The sequence below is a fragment of the Macrobrachium rosenbergii genome, unplaced genomic scaffold, assembly GCF_040412425.1.
Source record: "Macrobrachium rosenbergii isolate ZJJX-2024 unplaced genomic scaffold, ASM4041242v1 13890, whole genome shotgun sequence".
Classification (NCBI taxonomy): domain Eukaryota; kingdom Metazoa; phylum Arthropoda; class Malacostraca; order Decapoda; family Palaemonidae; genus Macrobrachium; species Macrobrachium rosenbergii.
In genome coordinates, this window is record NW_027100720.1 from 5,071 (window position 1) to 25,613 (window position 20,543).

Sequence of the window (20,543 nt, forward strand, 5' to 3'; positions counted from 1 at the left end):
TCTGACGTCAGGTTTTTGTGGAACCTTGAGAAATGTGCCACAATTGTGTAGATACTTTTTTTTATTGTTTACCATTATTATTTTCTGCATATATCCACATTCTGACGTCAGCTTTTTGTGGACCTTCTGAAGTGACCTATTAACCTCTCTGGTGATTTATGCTATTTAATTTTTATTTATAAGCTCTTCAGTAAATATTAAAATCATTTTCCATTTATCAGAAGAGTCAGGGTCACTGAATATCATACCTTTCTGTGAGGGGAGTATTTTCTGTATCACTTTGTCTTTTTTTTTTTTTTTTTTTGTCAGTTTCATTCCTTCCAACATGGCTGTGTTGGCTGTGAACTTTTTTTCTTTTTCCAGTTGTGGAATTTTTTGCATTTAAGTGTAAATATCAGTATCAATATTGTGAATACATTTGTGAATTAGGTTTAATGTTGTGAAATAGACCCCACTTCTTCCCTTCTTGGCAAATCAGTTTAAGTTTATTAATTATTTGTTTTTAATTTTTTTTTTTTTAATAACTGATGTCTTCTTCTGTATTGACCTGTTACCATCTGTTACTTCTTTCAGATGAACACCAATTCTTCTGGAGCTTGAATTTCAAGCCAGTGGTTCCTGTGGGCTTGTTCCACATGAATAGGATTCATCTTCTGAATAATAACAAATCCAAATTCATCTCTTCCAGCTGGTTAAGTTTTTACTCAAAACTCCACAGTGTCTTTGTTTTAATATGTGTTACCACTTGGTCACTGTGTCCTAACTGGCCATTCAAGCAGAAATAGAGTTTTTTTAAAGCCTTGTATATGGGTTAGGTGTCATTGGTTTTACTACTATGCTAACATACGTGTTTTGAACTTGATTTTGACACAATATTTCCCTTTCAGAAATGTGAAATGTGCCACAATTGTGTAGGTACTTTTTTTTGATTTACCATTATTATTGTGTGCATATATCTCCACATTCTGACGTCAGCTTTTTGTGGAACCTTGAGAAATGTGCCACAATTTGTGATACTTTTTTTGATTGTTTACCATGATTATTGTCTTATTCCACATTTTGTTTTTTGGAACTTTGAGAAATTTTATTAGATACTTTATTGTTTACCATTATTATTGTCTGCATATATCCACAATCTGACGTCAGCTTTTTGTGGAACCTTCTGAAGTGGCTATTATCCTTTCTGGTGATGTCTGCTAAGTTTGATTTTCATTTATGTGCTTTTCAGTAAATATTGAATAAATCTCTCTTTATATATCAGAAGTTACGATCAAAGTTTATCAAACCCTTCCTTGTTCTGCAATGTGGGTCGTTTAGCTGTGCAGACATTCTTATAACTGATTTAGAAGAAGATTTTTGTCACCTTCTTAACCTTTTTTCTACTTTACTTCAGAAAGAATCTTCATGGCCATTCTTTTGGGAGAGAAACTTTGATTGATCATCAAGTCTACTGAGGAATTGAAACCAAGTGTGGATGTCTGGTGATTTTTCAGGAAGTATAGATTTTAAGTAAGTACAGTTTAGATTTGTTGGTAGTCATAGCCTTTTTAAATGGAAAGATTTGAGTATAGATCAACACTGGGTGTAAAGCATGCAAACCAGTGTCTATTATGATTAGAGACAAGTATTTTTGAATCTTACTTTTCATAATGTGACATTCCAGAGGTCTTTTCTTCTGTAGCGTCTTTCAAATGAACATCATATTCTCTGGGAGCTTGAATTTCAAGTCAGAGGTTCATGTGTGCTGGTTCCATATGAATAGGGGTTTATCTTCTGAATAATAAATAAATAATAATAATAATAATAATAATAATAATAATAATAATAATAATAATAATAATAATAATGGCAAACCCATGGAAATTATTAGCTGAACCCCTCTTAACCAAGTTCCCATTTCTACAAATAGGAAGTTTTAAGGACATATCATTTTAAGGACAATTGATTGTAGTGACCAGCGTCAACACTAAAGGAATTTTTAGTCTCTTGCTTTCCATAAGCAAATATTTTCTTTTTCTCTCCCTCTTGGTTTTCCATAAGAACATTTTCTTTTTCTCTTGCTTTTTCTCTGTTTCTCTCTCTCTCTCTCTCTCTCTCTCTCTCTCTCTCTTCTCTCTCATAAGGATATTTTTTTTCATCTTTTCTCTCTCTTGCTTTCCATAAGATCTTTTCTTTCACTCTTGGTCTCGGGAAGAACTTCCCCTGGGGATATATGATCTTTTTTTTTTTTTTTTTTTTTTTTTTTTTTTTTTACCTGGCTAAGGTGGCCCAATTTAAGGTTCCCTTCAGTGGCCCTTTACCCCACAGCCTGGGGCTGACTTTCCTAACTGGACATTAGGCAGAAATCGAGAATTGGTTCTGGTAGCCTTATGGCCTTGCACTATAGGTTTTAGGGGTGTCATTATTTGTTCTGTTTTGCTAACATATTTGGTGAACTTCATTTTGACAATATATTTCCCTTCCAGAGATCAAAAATGAAATAATAAGAGGAACTACTGAAGTCGTAGAACTATCAAAGAAGGCCCAGGAAAGAAGACTGCAGTTTAGAGAAGACCTGAGGGGAAAACAAATTGTCAGAGGACGATGTGTTTGACCGAAGCCAGGTGGAGGAAAACTGTCAGAAACATTGACCCCACATAAAAGTGGGAGAAGGTGCAGAGAAAGAAGATATGTTTCTTCCATAATTGAGACAGGATCCCTCAGGTGTGTTCACCAGTATCTCCATGATGTGGATTTGTGGGACGCTGCCAATGAGGCTCCGGTAAGTAACAAGATTGCTGCTGCTACAGCGATCAGAAGTCTGTAGTAGGAGGATAGTGTTAAAAAGAACTCAAGCCTTATCCTAATATTTTAATTCAATTCTGTGTGTGACAGCACAACCCTACCTAACTAGTCTGTTAACTTGAATCTGATTACACAAGTACATAGAAAATGTTAATCCAATCTCTTCTTATTATTTGAATTTTGTTGGCCATCAGATCCACCTAACCTGAATACCTTAACCTAATTATCATGAGGAAAAGCAGCCCAAGTATCATAATGATAAGCAATATTATTTTAAATAGGTTTTTTTTGTTTTTTTAACAATATTTATCTTGGAGTGCTTATTTTACATAAACCACAGAAAAATATATAGAAAAAGTCCTTGAATCTAAGTGGTTAAACTCACTCCTAATGAATAATGGACCAAAAATTTTTTTCTCCTTCAGCAAGGTAGCAAATGTCCTTTGCACTGTTATACACAAAATGCAAACGTACAGTAAGTATAAGGTTTTTGTGTCAAATTCAGATAGTTCTTCCAATCCTTGAGAACTTTTATTGCATCAAATAATAATCTAGCACAGACCCACTGGTCACATTTTATAATGAACTGGCATCTTTATCTGTGTGGGTTCAGGAATTTCCACTTCCAATTTTGCAGGTGTAAAGCCAACTTCCCACAGTGTAGGGCACAATCAGTATACAGTAATTATAAATGAGTATAGTGTACCTAGACGTTCCTGTGCCTTGGATCTCAAATAGGACACTACATGTGTATTCATATACCACACAATGAACACAGCAAATGCACCAGTCTTTCCCTTCAAACCTTGTACAAATTATCTTGACAGTCAACATCATCTATCATGAAACCACTAAGTGGCTGGAGGCATGCACTTTGCATTCCTCCTACAAGCTGAATGAAAGTAGTTCCTCCCTACTGGAAGGAGAAAGGTCCACCATTAATGCATGCAGTGTGGGGGACAATGACCCAAAGAACAACAATTCAAGACTCATTAAATAGTAACAAATCAAAAATAATATATAACAAAAAAAAAAGTACAGTAGTTTGTTTCATTAATACAGGGGTTTTAATATTACTGTAACTAGAAAGGCTGTGCCATTTTTTGCCAACGATAATAATTAAGATACTGTTAATTTTTGTACATATTTTTCTTTGTTACTTGTCTCTCTCCTCTCAGTATTCCTAAGGTAATGTCAGCATGCAAATCTTGAAGAAGCATTGGGCCCAGAGATTTACATATTTTGACATCTCAACAGACAGGGGTTTAGCAGTACCTTGAATTGAGTTCATATCCTGAGTTGAATGTGAGAAATAAAATACGCTAACTATTGACCGGACAAACATGCATTGAATACTAAAGTAGTTTTTTTTTTTTGTTTTCAGGTAGATATGAAGAGGACCTTGTCAGCAGAGCAGGAGAAGAGATTCCTCTTGTGGGCTGGAAGGGATTTTCATTTGTTTTGCCCTGGTATCCCTTACTAAGCCACCAGCTAGAAAAACAGCTACTGACTTTGAGCCCCTGTCTTTTTAGCATTGAGGGGGCTAATCTGACGGGGAATAAAACTGCTATACTGCAAAGTAGCTCTTGCTGAAATAGAGAGCTACTAGATATTTTCAAAAAATATCCTTTGGTTGTGTTTTGCTAATATCCCTATTCATCTAGCTCTCTGAAATAGAGCCAAAATAAAGAAAGTAAGCACAGAGGTCAGGAAGCTATAGGTGAACCCTACACTATTTGCAAATGGCGGGGTTTGTTGGTCATGTTATATTTGAACTTGTCAAGAGTGGACCACTAATGGCTGTGGTAATATAAAAATGCCGAACAGAACGTAGAGATAACCAGTCATTCATTGTCAAGAGTAGAGCATCGATGGCAGTGGTAACACGAAAGGGTCAGACAAAACCTATAGGTAATCAAAATCATTGTCAAGAGCTGAGCATTGATGTCAGTGGTAATGTAATAGACTCAGAACTTACAGATAAGGTGAATGAGGAGGGCATGAATAATGACCTTAAATGTGGGAATATAAACCCTGTAAGAGTAAAAAAAAGAGACCAGGTGGACATGTACTGCCAGTTTATTAAGAAAGGCCGTTTATAAAGCGGCGTGCGGACGTCTTTCAATAGGATGCTGGTTCTCAATGTGAAACGACAAATAAATACAAATGTAGAGATAAAATGACAATAATGTTCTGACACGCAAACGGCCACAAATGAATCTATAAAAATTTACGTAAAAATGCTTTTTAACGTTACCTAAGTTTGTGGGAAAGCCACCATAGAAAACGAGGGTGAAAGACAGAAACCCCTTGGTTTTTTTTGGGGTAACTTTACAAGCCCAGTAGGCTCGTAACTACAAGGCCCCTGATATCTTGGGCAGCTTTCCCAGTACCCTGCTGAAATTGCTGTTGCCAACTGGCATGCACAGTAATGCGCTCTCTTGAGGCTAATTGAACAGTAGAAAACTGCCAAGATACCGTTCATTATGTATGCCCCAAGTAACCCAACCCCTTACTCAAACCAGCTGTGATTCTTCCAGTTCTTGTTGCCAGAAGAGAAGAATCTTATTTGCTTCTACCCTAATTTGTTGACACGTTCCGTTTCAACGCTGAACGGCCTCGTTTGGCCCAGTGCTTGGCGTATGTTTGTAAATCTACCCTTGGATGCAACTCTATTCAACCCTGAATTTTCCAAAGCACGGAGTTTGCAAGTTTATTTTTCGCTATCTCGGTACCCTACGTCGTAGATATTTCACTTTTAGTCAGTCCTACCACCTTTAGGTTAACGTTTACCTTTTTCAGTTTGGTGGTCGTGGTTGATTAGATTTTCAAATATGAGGAGCGAATTTATTCGCAATTGTGTCAAAGCTCTTGAAATTACTATATTTTTGTTCTGTCGAGTTTTAGAAAAGTTCTCATTAGTTGGTAGCTTAGATGTACGGTTTGGAAGATTTTAAAACCTTCGTTCAGGTGTTCAATTAATAGTGATCTTGTTCACCAGACCGAAAATTTGTTTCCACGATACCTTCTAAATGGTACTTGTTCAACTAGGGTTTTAATTCCCCATTACGGTCTGTGTGTATTATGCAGGCCGAAGGCCATTCTTGTGTGTGGTAACCTAGAATATAACAACTTGCAAAGAAACTCCTAATTATCTGGTCTGTAATGCCTTCAAGTATGGACGATTATTGTATATAATAATGCAACCAGAAGGCATGTACAAGGTTATGGAGAACAATTCAGCATTGTAGACAAATCTTGCAAAGAATTATGAACAAAGTGCTGTTTTGTACGCTACAGGGGAAATTTTTTTTTCAGTCTATGTATATACGATACCGGGGTCTAAACGATGACAGGCAGGACAGCCGATCGAGACTACAAAGTCTACCCCAAGGCCAAATCAGTCCTTACCCCATACTAAGGAGAAAGGCGGAAGGCTGAGTACTTCCATTAATGAGAGAGGCCCGTTTGATGCCGTTTGCGTATGTCAAGGCGTTCATCCCTGTGTTTTGGCGAGGCATGGGACCTGTAACAAAGGGAACCATTTTTATGGTGTCTGTATCAGTTTTGACGTCTGATGCCAAAGAAATCGTTCTATGTTGAGAACAAAGTGCAGATGGATATTATGCATTAAAGCACCTGCAGTCTCAATTGTGGCCAGACAGAGGATAGATGGGCGTCATTTTTTATTGTGGGGAAAAAAAAGGCGGTTTGGTTGAAGCGAGCTTAATCACTTGGTTTTTATTTTTTGAGCTACTTTGTGTGCTTTTTGAAGCACATAAAATAGAAAGATAAAGTTAATGTTATGACAGATTCGAATTTAGGTAGGATTAATGGAGAACCAGCTGCTGTTACTTCTTGGGGGTCAACTTATGGGGGCAAGTTGAGGTGCAGGGGTTCAGGTGCATTAAAAACCTTTGACTCGATTGTGGCCAGAAGGTAGAATGTCTTTATTGCATAGCATACTTGAGATGATGACTGGGTAAGGAAGCTGTTGACATTGATCAGAAAATCAGGACTGTTTCTGGTAACGGCCCTGTCTGAGCATGGCTGGAAAACTTGACCAATCATATGAATCAGAGGGATGATTCATGGAAAGTTAATCACTTTGGTACTGCCTGTATCTTCCTGACGGTGTCGAGTAACGGCTCTGACAGCCTCGTCTGTAGAACCTCAAGGACTCCCGTGTGAAGACTAACAAATACTTTATAATCATTTATCCATTAGATTTTTCCTTTGTGGTGTTGGAGAATTGGTGAGTTCTCTCAGTCCTCTTTCCCTGTAGGGGTTAGTTCCGTCAGTGCACTGTAGGCAGTGCTTAAGGTTGTTGCAGGGTACCTTCAGCCCCTAGCTGCAACCCCTTTCGTTCCTTTTACTGTACTTTTATTTCTTATCTTACTTCCCATCCTCTCCCAACAACTGTTTCATAGTGCATCTGCAAAAGGGTTTCCTTCTGTTACACCACTCAAGTTTTACTGCCAATTTCCGTTTGAGCACTGAATGACCTCATAGGTCCCAGTGCTTCCCCTTTGGCCTAAATTCTATCGATTCAATTGGACCACTTACAAAATTTAAGAGGATAGGTTTACGCAATTTTTTTTTTACTTTAGGGGAAAATAAAATATATTATTTTGATGATTTATAAGGTATTTTTTCTTGTCTGAAAAAAAAATGGAAATTAAAAAAAATTTTTCTGTTTTTTTTATTGTTTTTCAAATGATGAAAACGTTTTCATAGTTACCTAGTCGAGACTATCTTGGCGAGAATTACCTCGTCAGAGCTCTCCCGGACGAGGAAAACCTCGAAGAGGTCTTCCTTGTTGAAGATTACCTCCTAGAGGCCTTCCCCCGGCGAAGTTTACCTCGCTCAGGGCTTCCCAGGCGAGGACGACCTCGTTGATGCACCCACGGACAAGGATGACCTCGATGAAGTTGTACTGGTCGAGAATTACTTCGTAGAGGTCATTTTTATAATATAAAAAGTATCCAGTGGCAAAAAATGTAGCTTTTACATTACGAAGATTCAGGAGGAGGAGGAGGAGGGAGAGTAAAGCTGCTACCTCAACCCTCTCTCTTCCTCCTCCCGTCTGGGTACCCTCCGCCTTCCAGAGCTTTATTACCCGCCCACACTCCCGAAGCAACTTGCCTGAACTTTTAAAATTATTATTACAGTTTACTTGTAATCCTTCCTTGAATTTTTTATCATTATCGCCTTTTCATGGGGAGCTGAGGTTTTGGGGAGGGGGTAGGCTGGTGTTCAGGTAAAACCCTGCAATACAGTCGACAGTATTATGTCATTATATTCAGCTTCATTATAGCACTGCATTACGTGTCTATATAACAGCAATGACTACGGTTTCCCTGTCTGTGAAGGGGTGGGAGTGATAAGAAGGGATTATGGGGCGAGGAACCCTCCACCCACTTCACTTACAGACCAACTTCCGAGATTTCAAGGCCACCAGATGACAGCTGGAGATGTACCGAGTGGTTTCGATTGTTTTCAATAAGAGTTTGTGCCTCATTTTGTTTGTTTGTTCTCATTTCAACGAGACGGAAGGCGTGTTTGTATGTATGAATACCAAGGCCGTTTGGCGAATGATATGACAAATTAAAAGCTTCTGATGGGGGTCAGTGATTGTACTTTGTGTGTGTGTGTGTAGGACCTTTGTAACTTTCTTTCCACAACACTTTATGTGCTCCAGTCTATAATAGTTTGTTATTCCTTGGGCTACGGCAGATAACCAAAGCTTAAAAAATATTGAATAATAAAATCAATATGGCATTGAATTTCAGCAAAAGAATGGGACGGAAACTTGGCTGTAAATTTTATTCTTAAAAAATTGGTTTGACTTTTTAATGTTAAAATATCTGTTAAAATGTATTTTTATTCGCCCAGTGTCGATAGCATCTCACTAATAAATGGTGAATATCGCTTGAATTGGAATTATGCAGAAAAAAAGGAATTTCACTTAGTTTCAGATATTTGTAAACAAGCACACGTCATACAGCCAGGAAGAAGGTTGGGAGGCTATTCCCCCCTCATAAACCTTACCCCCCGACAGAATACCTTATTGACTGCCATAACCCCCTTTCCCTCGGACAGAGAGAGAGGAGACAAAGACAGATATGGGTGAAGGGAAAGGAGAGAGATAGAGACAAAGACAGAGAGGAAGGTGATTAAAGACAGATAGGAAAGGTGAAAGAGAGAGAGGGTATGGAAATGGAAAGCGATAAAAAGACAGAGGGAAGGGAAAAGGGATAAAGACAGAGAGAGAGGTGAAGAGAGAGAGATGGAAAGGTAAAGACAGATAGGGAAAGATGACGAGAGAGAGATTTCGCCCCCATCCACCAATGAGTGAGTGTTCGATTAGACTCAGTTATGCTAACAAACGTTAGGTATGAAGGTCAGCATAGCCTGTGCTAATCCAGGCTTGCCTAAGATATGCTAACGGCTAACCTGTGTGTTGTCTAGGTCATGATAACCATCGCAAGTGTCTTGGCATACGTTTTAGTATCAGATGTTATGATAACATAAGTTATCATAAACTATGTTAACACGTTATCCAAGTTTAAGCTCAGCTACAATAGCCTAGATTTGCATTGGTTATGCCAACAAAGTTTATCATATGTTAACAAGAATCTGATAACCAAGATTAGCATCGGCAATGCTCACCAGCGTTATCATACACTATGCTAACCAGCATTATGTTGGTATATGTTATGATAACAGTGTTACCACATGTTACGCTAATTAGTGTTAATTTGTTACCCTAACTAGTGTTGTAATGTGAGCATATTTTTATTGTTTAAAGTTGGAACATATTTCATAGTCCTTTAATAATAATAGTAAAAGCTTAATGGTTTTTCTTGGCATATTGGAGTGTTTTTTTTTCTTGTCATATTGGAAATAAATATATGACTGGAAAATTATAGTGAATCAATCAATTTACTTCCAAATCATTTTATTTCCTTTCAATTTCATTATTCAATTAACTGAATAACCAAAATAGAGTATAATTAGAACCATTCAGAGTTCGACTATTCTTTAATAAAAGTTTAATAACATATATATTAACTAAAAAAGTTACCAAGTACTCTATTTTTGAATTATTACGCAGGCGTAGAGTATACAGTCTAGCCTTTTCATAAATACCTTAATTAGATTATTTTTCTGTTATCTATTTGACAATATCAAGTAATATTAACCATTGGTAATACTTAAAATAATTAATATAAAAAATATCAATTTCTAAATGAATATGGTGAGCTTTCGTTAAGATTGACAGTTTTTGGGAAATGGAATTCTATACTGCTCATCTAAAACCTTGACCACCGATACTTGGAAATGTTGCTGCAGACACTTTTTCAATTTGTAAATGAATAAACATAATGGACTTTCGTCAGCTTGTGGCAACAATCCACTTAAAGAAGTCTTATGTTGCAAGAAAATGAAATCTCTAAATGATGTTTGAATGTCATTCAGAATTATATACGCTACTGGGAGTGAGGAAAGTGAATGCAATATTTTACTACGATAAAAAGTAAATTCTATTCGCAAATTGAAAGAATTGGGACGACCATTTTTTGATAGATTTTTCTTTATTGGCACAAGGCCTCTCTCTCTCTCTCTCTCTCTCTCTCTCTCTCTCTCTCTCTCTCTCTCTCTCTCTCTCTCTCTCTCTCTCTCTCTCTCTCTCTCTCTCTATGTTACAAAGGAGCGATAGTTCTGGTCTCTCTCTCTCTCTCTCTCTTCTCTCTCTCTCTCTCTCTCTCTCTCTCTCTCTGCGCAAAGGAGCGAAAGTTCTCTCTCTCTCTCTCTCTCTCTCTCTCTCTCTCTCTCTCTCTCTCTCTCTCTCTCTCTCTCTCTCTCTCTCAAGAGAAAGTTAGTCTCTCTCTCTCTCTCTCTCTCTCTCTCTCTTATAGTGCTAGCTTATAGTCCTAGCTGGGAAGAAAAACGTGAAGATTTTGTGTTCCAAAAAAAGTGAAATTGAAGGCAAAGTTTAAATCTTTCCAAGTGACTGCAAAAGCAACCTGAAAGGATTTAAAAGCGGATGGAAGCAACTAAATAAGTGATAAAACTCATTTGGAAAAGGACCCGTGCAATATTTTGTGATAAATGCTGAGTATGATAACCAAACAGAACAGACCATATGTGTGGATGTGTTATGAAACATCTCAGTCTCAGGCTAAAAAACTCGGCAGTGTTCATGAACATCGGGATATCAATACATCTTATTCCTGCCAGCTTTAACCTTTTTAATATTTGTTGATGAAACCAGGTTAGTAAGAATTTTCTCGGTTCCCTTTGTGTCCAAGAATAACATATATCAAATAAAAACTCCTTTGGAGAATTATCTGTTTTGTAATCGAATGATTTTGTGGTAATTTGAAATACAGTGTAACGAATTCTTTTGCAAAAACAGTAGGAATGTTATACCCAATCTGAAACCCTTATTTGTTAAAGACATTTTAGAGAGGTTAATTGATTTTCTCGGTCATAAAATGGTTACAGTAAGTAGGTGCTGGTTTAGACTGGCCGAATTTAGGAAGTGAAAATCTGTACTAACCAGTACTCATAATGGACACCGATATTTTGGAATGTAAAGGACAGTTTTATTTTAATTTGGTAAGTAGACGGAAAATCATTTTAGATGAGGGAAATTCAGCTCTGAAACTAGTGGTACAGGGCCTCTCTCTCTCTCTCTCTCTCTCTCTCTCTCTCTCTCTCTCTCTCTCTCTCTCTCTCTCTTTGTGCTATAAAAAGGAGCAATTATTGCTTGCGCTGTGCAAGACCATCTCTCTCTCTCTCTCTCTCTCTCTCTCTCTCTCTCTCTCTCTCTCTCCCCCCATTGGTTATTCGAAGGAGCAAGTGCTTACTCTGTCACAAGACCTCTCTCTCTCTCTCTCTCTTCTCTCTCAATTATTCTCTCTCTCTGTTGCTAAAAAGGAGCAATTATTCTCTTCTCTCTCTCTCTCTCTCTCTCTCTCTCTCTCTCTCTCTCTCTTGGTTATTCAAAGGAGCAAGTGCTTACGCTGTCACAAGACCTCTCTCTCTCTCTCTCTCTCTCTCTCTCTCTCTCTCTCTCTCTGTCATGCAACTCTAAAAGTCTAAATAGCAAAACCCAGTGTTAGAGTAACTCTGGATAGTGAAAGACCTCGAATTTTGTTCTGCATAAAAGTGACGGTATCCTTAAACTGTGTATTAATATGGCTGCCAAAACAAACTGATAAAGAAGTTGACAGTGCATACAAGGAGGAAAATAATCAATAATACGTCTCTGGAAAAGGATTCGCCAGATATTTCGTGATAAAATGTAAACACTGTTACAGGTAAGGGTAGTTAAGCAGCCATTATTCTTCCTTGGACTCGTGCTTTTCCAAGTGCTAAGATAAACATAACAATTAACAGGTCCAGGATGAAGCTCGGTAGTTACTGAACGTTGCAGTCTCTTTCTCATCCCGACACAAATCAGTAATCATAACCACATTTTAAGAACAATTCTACGATTACTTCGACTCTACGTAAAGCTACCGGCCTTGTCAAACACTTATCAAACACTTACATCACTTGTAACTAAGTTTTCCTTACGGTCTTTGCATCAACCAACATCGAATTACGTCTTAATCGAAGCAGTAAAACCTTATCTCTTTTGTGAAATGTGTCAGCAATCTCTCTCTCCCTTTCCACATATTGTTATGATGCCAGTTTTAATAGCCATAATCAATCAATCTCTCTCTTCCTAACACAAATCAGTAATCAAAACCACATTTTACTGACAATTTTACAATAATTTCGACTCTACGCAAAGCTCCCAGTCCTATCAAACACTTATCAAACCTTTATAACACACCCAACTAAATTTTTTCTTACATACTTCGCATCAACCAACATCTAAAAACGTCGTATTCGACGCATTAAAACCTTAACTCTTATGTGAACTGTGTCAGCAACTCTCATCCCCTCTCTCTCTCTCTCTCTCTCTCTCTCTCTCTCTCTCTCTCTCTCTCTCTCTCTCTCTCTCTCTCTCTCTCTCTCGTTTGACGCCAGTTTTAGTAGCCATCAACCAATCTCTCTCTCTTTCTCAGCCTGACACAAATCAGATCGTAACCACATTTTCGAATAATTTTACGATTATTTTTTACCCTTAAATAATTTAACTGACTAACTTATAATTATTTAGAATTTCAAAACATATTCACACCTAAACAAACACTTATTTTCAAAATAACCCTGACTAACTTTTTTATAAAACATTTCAAACATTTATACAACTCCTAACTAACTTTTCAAAAACTTATATCACACCTAACAAACTTTTTCTAAAAACGTCGTATTCAACGTCCAACGTAATTCATATTTCGCGCCTCTCAATTAAAAAAAAAGATATATTTTATTCACTTTACGGGGTCGGGAACACTATAGCCACCTATTATCGAAAAAAGAAACTAAATTCTTCTTGAGGCCGGTTATCCAAATGTGCCTAAAATACGCTTATTACGATATATATGCCATTTTCTGCTGTAGCGTATGATTTTGTATCGTATCTGACGTATTTTGAAAGAGATTGCGACTAAATTACGTTAATATTTAAGGAGAAAATGCCATTTTAAAGTTTAAGCATACTGAAGTCTTCGATTTAATTCAAATTCGAATGTTTAGGATGTTTATTGTTTTGGTCTGAAAACCAACGAATTCCGTATCTTATTTACCTTATTTACGCTTGATTTCGTCTTATTACGTAAGGGTTAAAACCTACAATAACAGCAGCCTTTAATATTATTAACGAATAAAAAAAGCTACGTAACTTTTTTTTTATTTCACCGAGAATCGAATGTATGAATGAAAGATGACGTCACTGGCCTCGACGATTACGTATTGGTTTCCATGGAAACCGAGGTTTGTACCTAAATTTCAAAACAAAATTGATCTGTTTTTGCAATAAAATATGAAAATAAAAAATTAAAATTCATATGAACCATTTATAATTAAATTTAATTTTGATTTTTTTTGTTATATTACTCTTAAATTGTCTGATTTATCAATAAAAATATAAAGTTATGAGATCGTTACTCACGCCGTATGGTTATACTGCTCAATTGTTGTCTGCTTCAATTCAAAAAGAAGGCAGAAACTGGCATTTTTCACTCAAATTTATCGTCATTTACCTTCGATAAATAAGTAATTTCAACGATTTACGTGACAGTATTTTTGCACGAATATTAATTAATATACAAATAAATATGGAAAGATGAGGAAATTGTGTTTTGATACATATTCAATGTATAAAAACGAATTTTAAAAGTAACAAAAGGCAACTGTTCAATTCTTCCCATTCATAAATTTCTCACAAATGCTTAAAACTATAACCAAAACTACATTGCAAATCACCTTACATATGTTGTACTTGATAGACTTCAAAATAGCTTTTTGTATTATTTAAATTAGTTTTAATTATGTATTAAATATATATTTTAAAATATTACCCATCAGAATTATTTAAAGGGTGAGAGAAAAATAAAAGTATTTTGGATATCTTTTCTTACTGTATGGATATACTGCAAACATCGTCGTCTGGTAGAAAAACCATAGACGATTCTATGTACTTTTAACATTTAAAAGACAATCATAAATTTTTATCTTAGATTAATAAAAGCTTTTTCAATAAATTAAGTAATATTTTACATTTTTATTTATATTTCTACTCTGAAAAAAAGCATATAAAAGAAATTATTTGCAAGTTCTTACTATGACTTTGTGGCCAGACTGAAAAAATTCGTCTGCAGAAACAGACAACGATAGTAAACACAAGCTATAGCCAATCAGAAGTGGTGTTGATGACGTAATCGACAGCCAATCAGGTACGAGAACTTTCCCGCCAAGATTTCACTCGGTCAGAGGAACCCTCCTGTTTATGAAGTGCTGTTTAGCAGAAATTGCCTTCATACGAACCAAATTGGCGGGAAGAGACTCACTGGTTTCCATGGAAACCAAGGTTTCACTGGTTTTTAACGAATTTCAAAACAAAGTCTATTAGTTTTCATGATACAACTTATATAATAATAGATTATTTATGTACTAATAAATCAAAATAAGTTTTATTTTAAGTATATTTATAGAAATACTGTTTAAATGCCGAATTTATCAATAAAGACGCAAGTTTATGAGATCGCTACTCACGCCTTATGGCTATACTGTCGTCTGCTCCAGCTCGAAAAGAAGGCGGAAACTGGCAACTTTCACTCAAATCTATCGTCATTTACGTTCGATAATTAGGTTATTGTAGAGATTTACATGACAGTTTTTTTTGCATGGATATTTATTAATATACAAAGAAATATGACAAGTGAAGAAACTGAGTTTTGACGTATATCCACTCTATAAAAAACGAATTTTAAAAGTAAGAAAAGGCAACTCTTCTATTCGACTATCGCCTCGGGATCCCCCGACTTATGAGTTGCTGTTGGGCCAGAATTTGAGTTTTTGTCTTTTCTGGTCTTATTTTTATCTATTATTATAATTAAAAATTAAATGAATTTATTTATTGTTTTATGAAAAAAAAACTTGTATTAAAATTTAATGCATATATATGTAAATATAAAACTTGTAAGTTATGTAATGTAATAAAAAAAATAAAATATAATATAATATAATATATAAATATAAATATATATATATAATATAATATATATATATTTATATATAATATATATATATATATATATATATATATATATATATATATATATATATATATATATATATATATATATATATATATATATATATATTACATATATATATATATATATATATATATATATATATATATATATATATATATATATATATATATATATATATATATATATATATATATATATATATATATATATATATATATATATATATATATATATATATATATATATATATATATATATATATATATTATATATATATATATATATATATATATATCTATAAATATATATATATATAAATATATATATATATATATATATATATATATATATATATATATATAATATATATATATATATATATATATATATATATATATATATATATATATATATATATATATTCCAGTTTGCCTTAAATCCCCTCTTACAAAACCTTATTAGTGAGTTACAGTATCCTATACATTTTCTAAGAAAATTTATGAAGATTATGAAAAACACACTTGTTGTGACGCCAGTTTTAGTAATATTTAGTAAAATATATATATATATATATATATATATAGGAATATATATATATATATATATATATATATATATATATATATATATATATATATATAATATAATTAATTGAGTGTGGTTTTGACAAATCTTAATAAAATTTTCTTAGAAAACGTATAGGATTACTGTAACTCACTATAAGGTTCTGAAAGAGGTGATTTTTAAGCAAACTGTGATTACTTACTGCTGAACTTAAAATTAAGTTAATTTATCGAACGCAAATTTAGTAAATTTAGTAAATTTAAGTGAAAGTTGCCAATTTCTGCCTTCTCCTCGAACTGACGCAGACGACAATTTAGCAGTATAACCATACGGCGTGAGTAGCGATCTCATAAATTTATATTTTAATTGATAAATTCGGAATTTAAACATACATTTTCATAAATTAGTCATGTAAATAACTTATTATGATATATTGGTATATAAATATAAATTTTATTATATGAGTTTTACCATTAAAACTAATAGACTTTGTTTTAAAATTCGCCTACAAACCTCGGTTACCATGGAAACCGGTTACGTAATCTTCAGGGCAGTGACGTCATTCATTCATAAATTCCATTCCCTAAATGATGTCAAGATAAAGCTTTATAGGACGACTCGAGAAATCATCCCCAAAAGTATCTCTTTGAGGTCAAATCTAAATTTATATTAACTTATTATTATGAATAATTAGTTAATTTCAGTCAGCAATCCTGCATTGCCTATTTAATGATCGATAAAACGATTCGTTATGTTTTACTTTAAAATCTGCGTCAGGTTTCAAAGTTCATCTGTCTGTTTGTTTTACCAGACATTCATAGGAAAATACTTTTTTATTTCTTAGTTTTAATCAAAATACTTCAATAATGATAGCTTTTTACAGAAATAGAAATATAGATATTTTTTTTTCTTATATGTCGTAAAATATTTAAATATAATATTTATTTATGCTAACTAGTCAAAGCTTAGACAATAGTTATATACTGTTTGAAGCCAAAAAAAAGTTTAATAGTTGCTTAACAATCTTTTTAATTAATTTTTTGGCATTTTTAGCAGGACAAACACAAAAAACAATATTTAGGAACCAGAGAAAACAAGAAAGGTTTGTTAATCTATATTCATGTAAATGGCTAAAATAACCTGTTTGTTTTACTTATCGAACGCAAATTGTAGTAAATTTGAGTGAAAGTTGAAATTTCTCTTCTCTCGAACTGACAAAAATTTAGCCTTCTTTGACCAGACAAAAGTATAACCATAACCAAAACGGCGTGAGTAGCGATCTCATAAATTTATATTTTTATTGATAAATTCGTAATTTTTAAACATATATTTTCATAAATTATATTTTTATTGATAAAAAAAACTTATTTTCATAATTTAAAAAAATAACTTATTTTAATATAGTTATATATAAATATACTTTTTTATATAAGTTTTACCATTAAAACTAATAGACTTTGTTTTAAAATTCACGCCTACAAACCTCGGTTACCATGGTAACCGATTACGTAATCTTCAGGACAGTGACGTCATTCATTCATAAATTCCATTTCTAAATGATGTCAAGATAAAGCTTTATATGACGACTCGAGAAATCATCCCAAAAGTATCTAAATTTGAGGTCAAATTATCTTTATATTAACTTATTACTTATGAATAATTAATTAATTCAGTTAGCAATCCTGCATTGCCTATTTAATGATCGATAAAACGATTCGTCATGTTTTACTTTAAAATCTGCGTCAGGTTTCAAAGTTCATCTGTCTGTTTGTTTTACCAGACATTCATAGGAAAATACCTTTTTATTTCTTAGTTTTAATCAAAATACTTCAATAATGATAGCTTTTTACAGAAATAGAAATATAGATATTTTTTTTTTCTTTATATGTCGTAAAATATTTAATATAATATTTATTTATGCTAACTAGTCAAAGCTTAGACAATAGTTATATACTGTTTTGAAGCCAAAAGTTTAATAGTTGCTTAACAATCTTTTTAAAATTAATTTTTTGGCAATTTTAGCAAACAAAAAACAATATTTAGGACCAGAGAAAACAAGAAAGGTTTGTTAATCTATATTCATGTAAATGGCTAAAATAACCTACTTATCGAACGCAAATTGTAGTAAATTTGAGTGAAAGTTGCCAATTTCTGCCTTCTTTTCGAACTGACCAAAAAAAATTTAGCAGTATAACCATACGTGAGTAGCGATCTCATAAATTTATATTTTTATTGATAAATTCGTAATTTAAACATATATTTTCATAAATTATTAAAAAAATAACTTATTTTGATATAGTTTTATATAAAAATAACTTTTATTACGTAAGTTTTACCGTTAAAACTAATAGACTTTGTTTTAAAATTCACCTACAAACCTCGGTTACCATGGTAACCGATTACGTAATCTTCAGGACAGTGACGTCATTCATTCATAAATTCCATTCCTAAATGATGTCAAGATAAAGCTTTATATGACGACTCGAGAAATCATCCCCAAAAGTATCTAAGTTTGAGGTCAAATCTAACTTTATATTAACTTATTACTTATGAATAATTAACTAATTCAGTTAGCAATCCTGCATTGCCTATTTAATGATCGATAAAACGATTCGTCATGTTTTACTTTAAAATCTGCGTCAGGTTTCAAAGTTCATCTGTCTGTTTGTTTTACCAGACATTCATAGGAAAATACCTTTTTATTTCTTAGTTTTAATCAAAATACTTCAATAATGATAGCTTTTACAGAAATAGAAATAAAAATATATTCTTTTTTTCTTATATGTCGTAAATATTTAAATATAATATTTATTTATACTAATCAGTTAAAGCTTAGACAATAGTTATATACTGTTTGAAGCCAAAAGTTTTAATAGTTGCTTAACAATCTTTTTAAAATTAATTTTTGGCAATTTTAGCAAACACAAAAAACAATATTTAGACCAGAGAAAACAAGAAAGGTTTGTTAATCTATATTCATGTAAATTGCTAAAATAACCTCTTCTTATCGAACGCAAATTGTAGTAAATTTGAGTGAAAGTTGCCAATTTCTGCCTTCTTTTCGAACTGACCAGACAAAAATTTAGCAGTATAACCATACGGCGTGAGTAGCGATCTCATAAATTTATATTTTTATTGATAAATTCGTAATTTAAACATATATTTTCATAAATAAATTAAAAAAAAATAACTTATTATAATATAGTGGTATATAAAAATAACTTTTATTACATAAGTTTTACCGTACTGTATTGCCAGTTAAAACTAATAGACTTTGTTTTGAAACTTGCCTAAAAACCTCGGTTACCATGGTAACTGATTACGTAATCTTCAGGACAGTGACGTCATTCATTCATAATTCCATTCCTAAATGATGTCAAGATAAGGCTTTATAGGACGACTCGAGAAATCATACCCAAAAATATATAAGTTTGAGGTCAAACCTAACTCTACATTAACTTATCATTTATGAATAATTAATTAATTCAGTTAGCAATCCTGCATTGCCTATTTAATGATCGATAAAACGATTCGTCATGTTTTACTTTAAAATCTGCGTCAGGTTTCAAAGTTCATCTGTCTGTTTGTTTTACCAGACATTCATAGGAAAATACCTTTTTTATTTCTTAGTTTTAATCAAAATACTTCAATAATGATAGCTTTTTACAGAAATAGAAATAAAAATATTCTTTTTTTCTTATATTTCATGAAATGTTTAAATATAATATTTATTTATACTAATCAAGTCAAAAGCTTAGACAATAGTTATATACTGTTGAAGCCAAAAAGTTGAATAGTTGCTTAACGATCTTTTTAAATTAATTTATTTGGCAATTTTAGCAAACACAAAGAACAATATTTAGGATCAGAGAAAACAAGAGAGTGAGTGAAAGTTGCCAATTTCTGTCTTCCTGAACTGACCAAAAATTTAGCAGGCAACCATACGGCGTGAGTAGCGATCTCACAATTTATATTTTTATTGTGATAATCGTAATTAACATATTTTAAATTATTAAAGAAAATAACTATTTTAATTTAGTTATATATAAATATAACTTTTATTACGTGAGTTTTACCGTTAAACTAATAGATTTTTGTTTGAAACTTGTTTAAAAACCTACCACGCGGTAACCGATTACGTACTCCAGGACAGTGATCAACATTCATTCATAAATTCCATTCCTAAATGATATCAAGATAAGGCTTTATAGGACGACTCGATAAATCGCACCTGAAAATATATAAGTTTGAGGTCAACCAATCATTACCAATATTTATGAATAATTAATTAACTAGCGGTAACTTGCATTGCCCATTTAATGATCGATAAAAACTGATCGTCATGTTTTACTTTAAAATCTGCGTCAGGTTTCAAAGTTCATCTGTCTGTTTGTTTTACCAGACACTATAGAAAATACCTTTTTATTTTTGGGTTTTAATCAAAATACTTCTACTAATGATAGCTTTTACAGAAATAGAAATAGTGCTATTCTCTTTTTTTCTTATATGTCA

The 20,543-nt window shown here is 33.1% G+C and overlaps 1 long non-coding RNA gene across 1 annotated transcript; it reads left to right on the forward strand.

The window, feature by feature from the left end:
* Positions 1-1,138: 1,138 nt before the first annotated feature.
* Positions 1,139-4,283, forward strand: LOC136837907 (uncharacterized). Its single transcript, XR_010852813.1, has 3 exons — positions 1,139-1,509; positions 2,466-2,761; positions 4,169-4,283. It is a non-coding gene; the product is annotated as an uncharacterized lncRNA (long non-coding RNA).
* Positions 4,284-20,543: the final 16,260 nt, after the last annotated feature.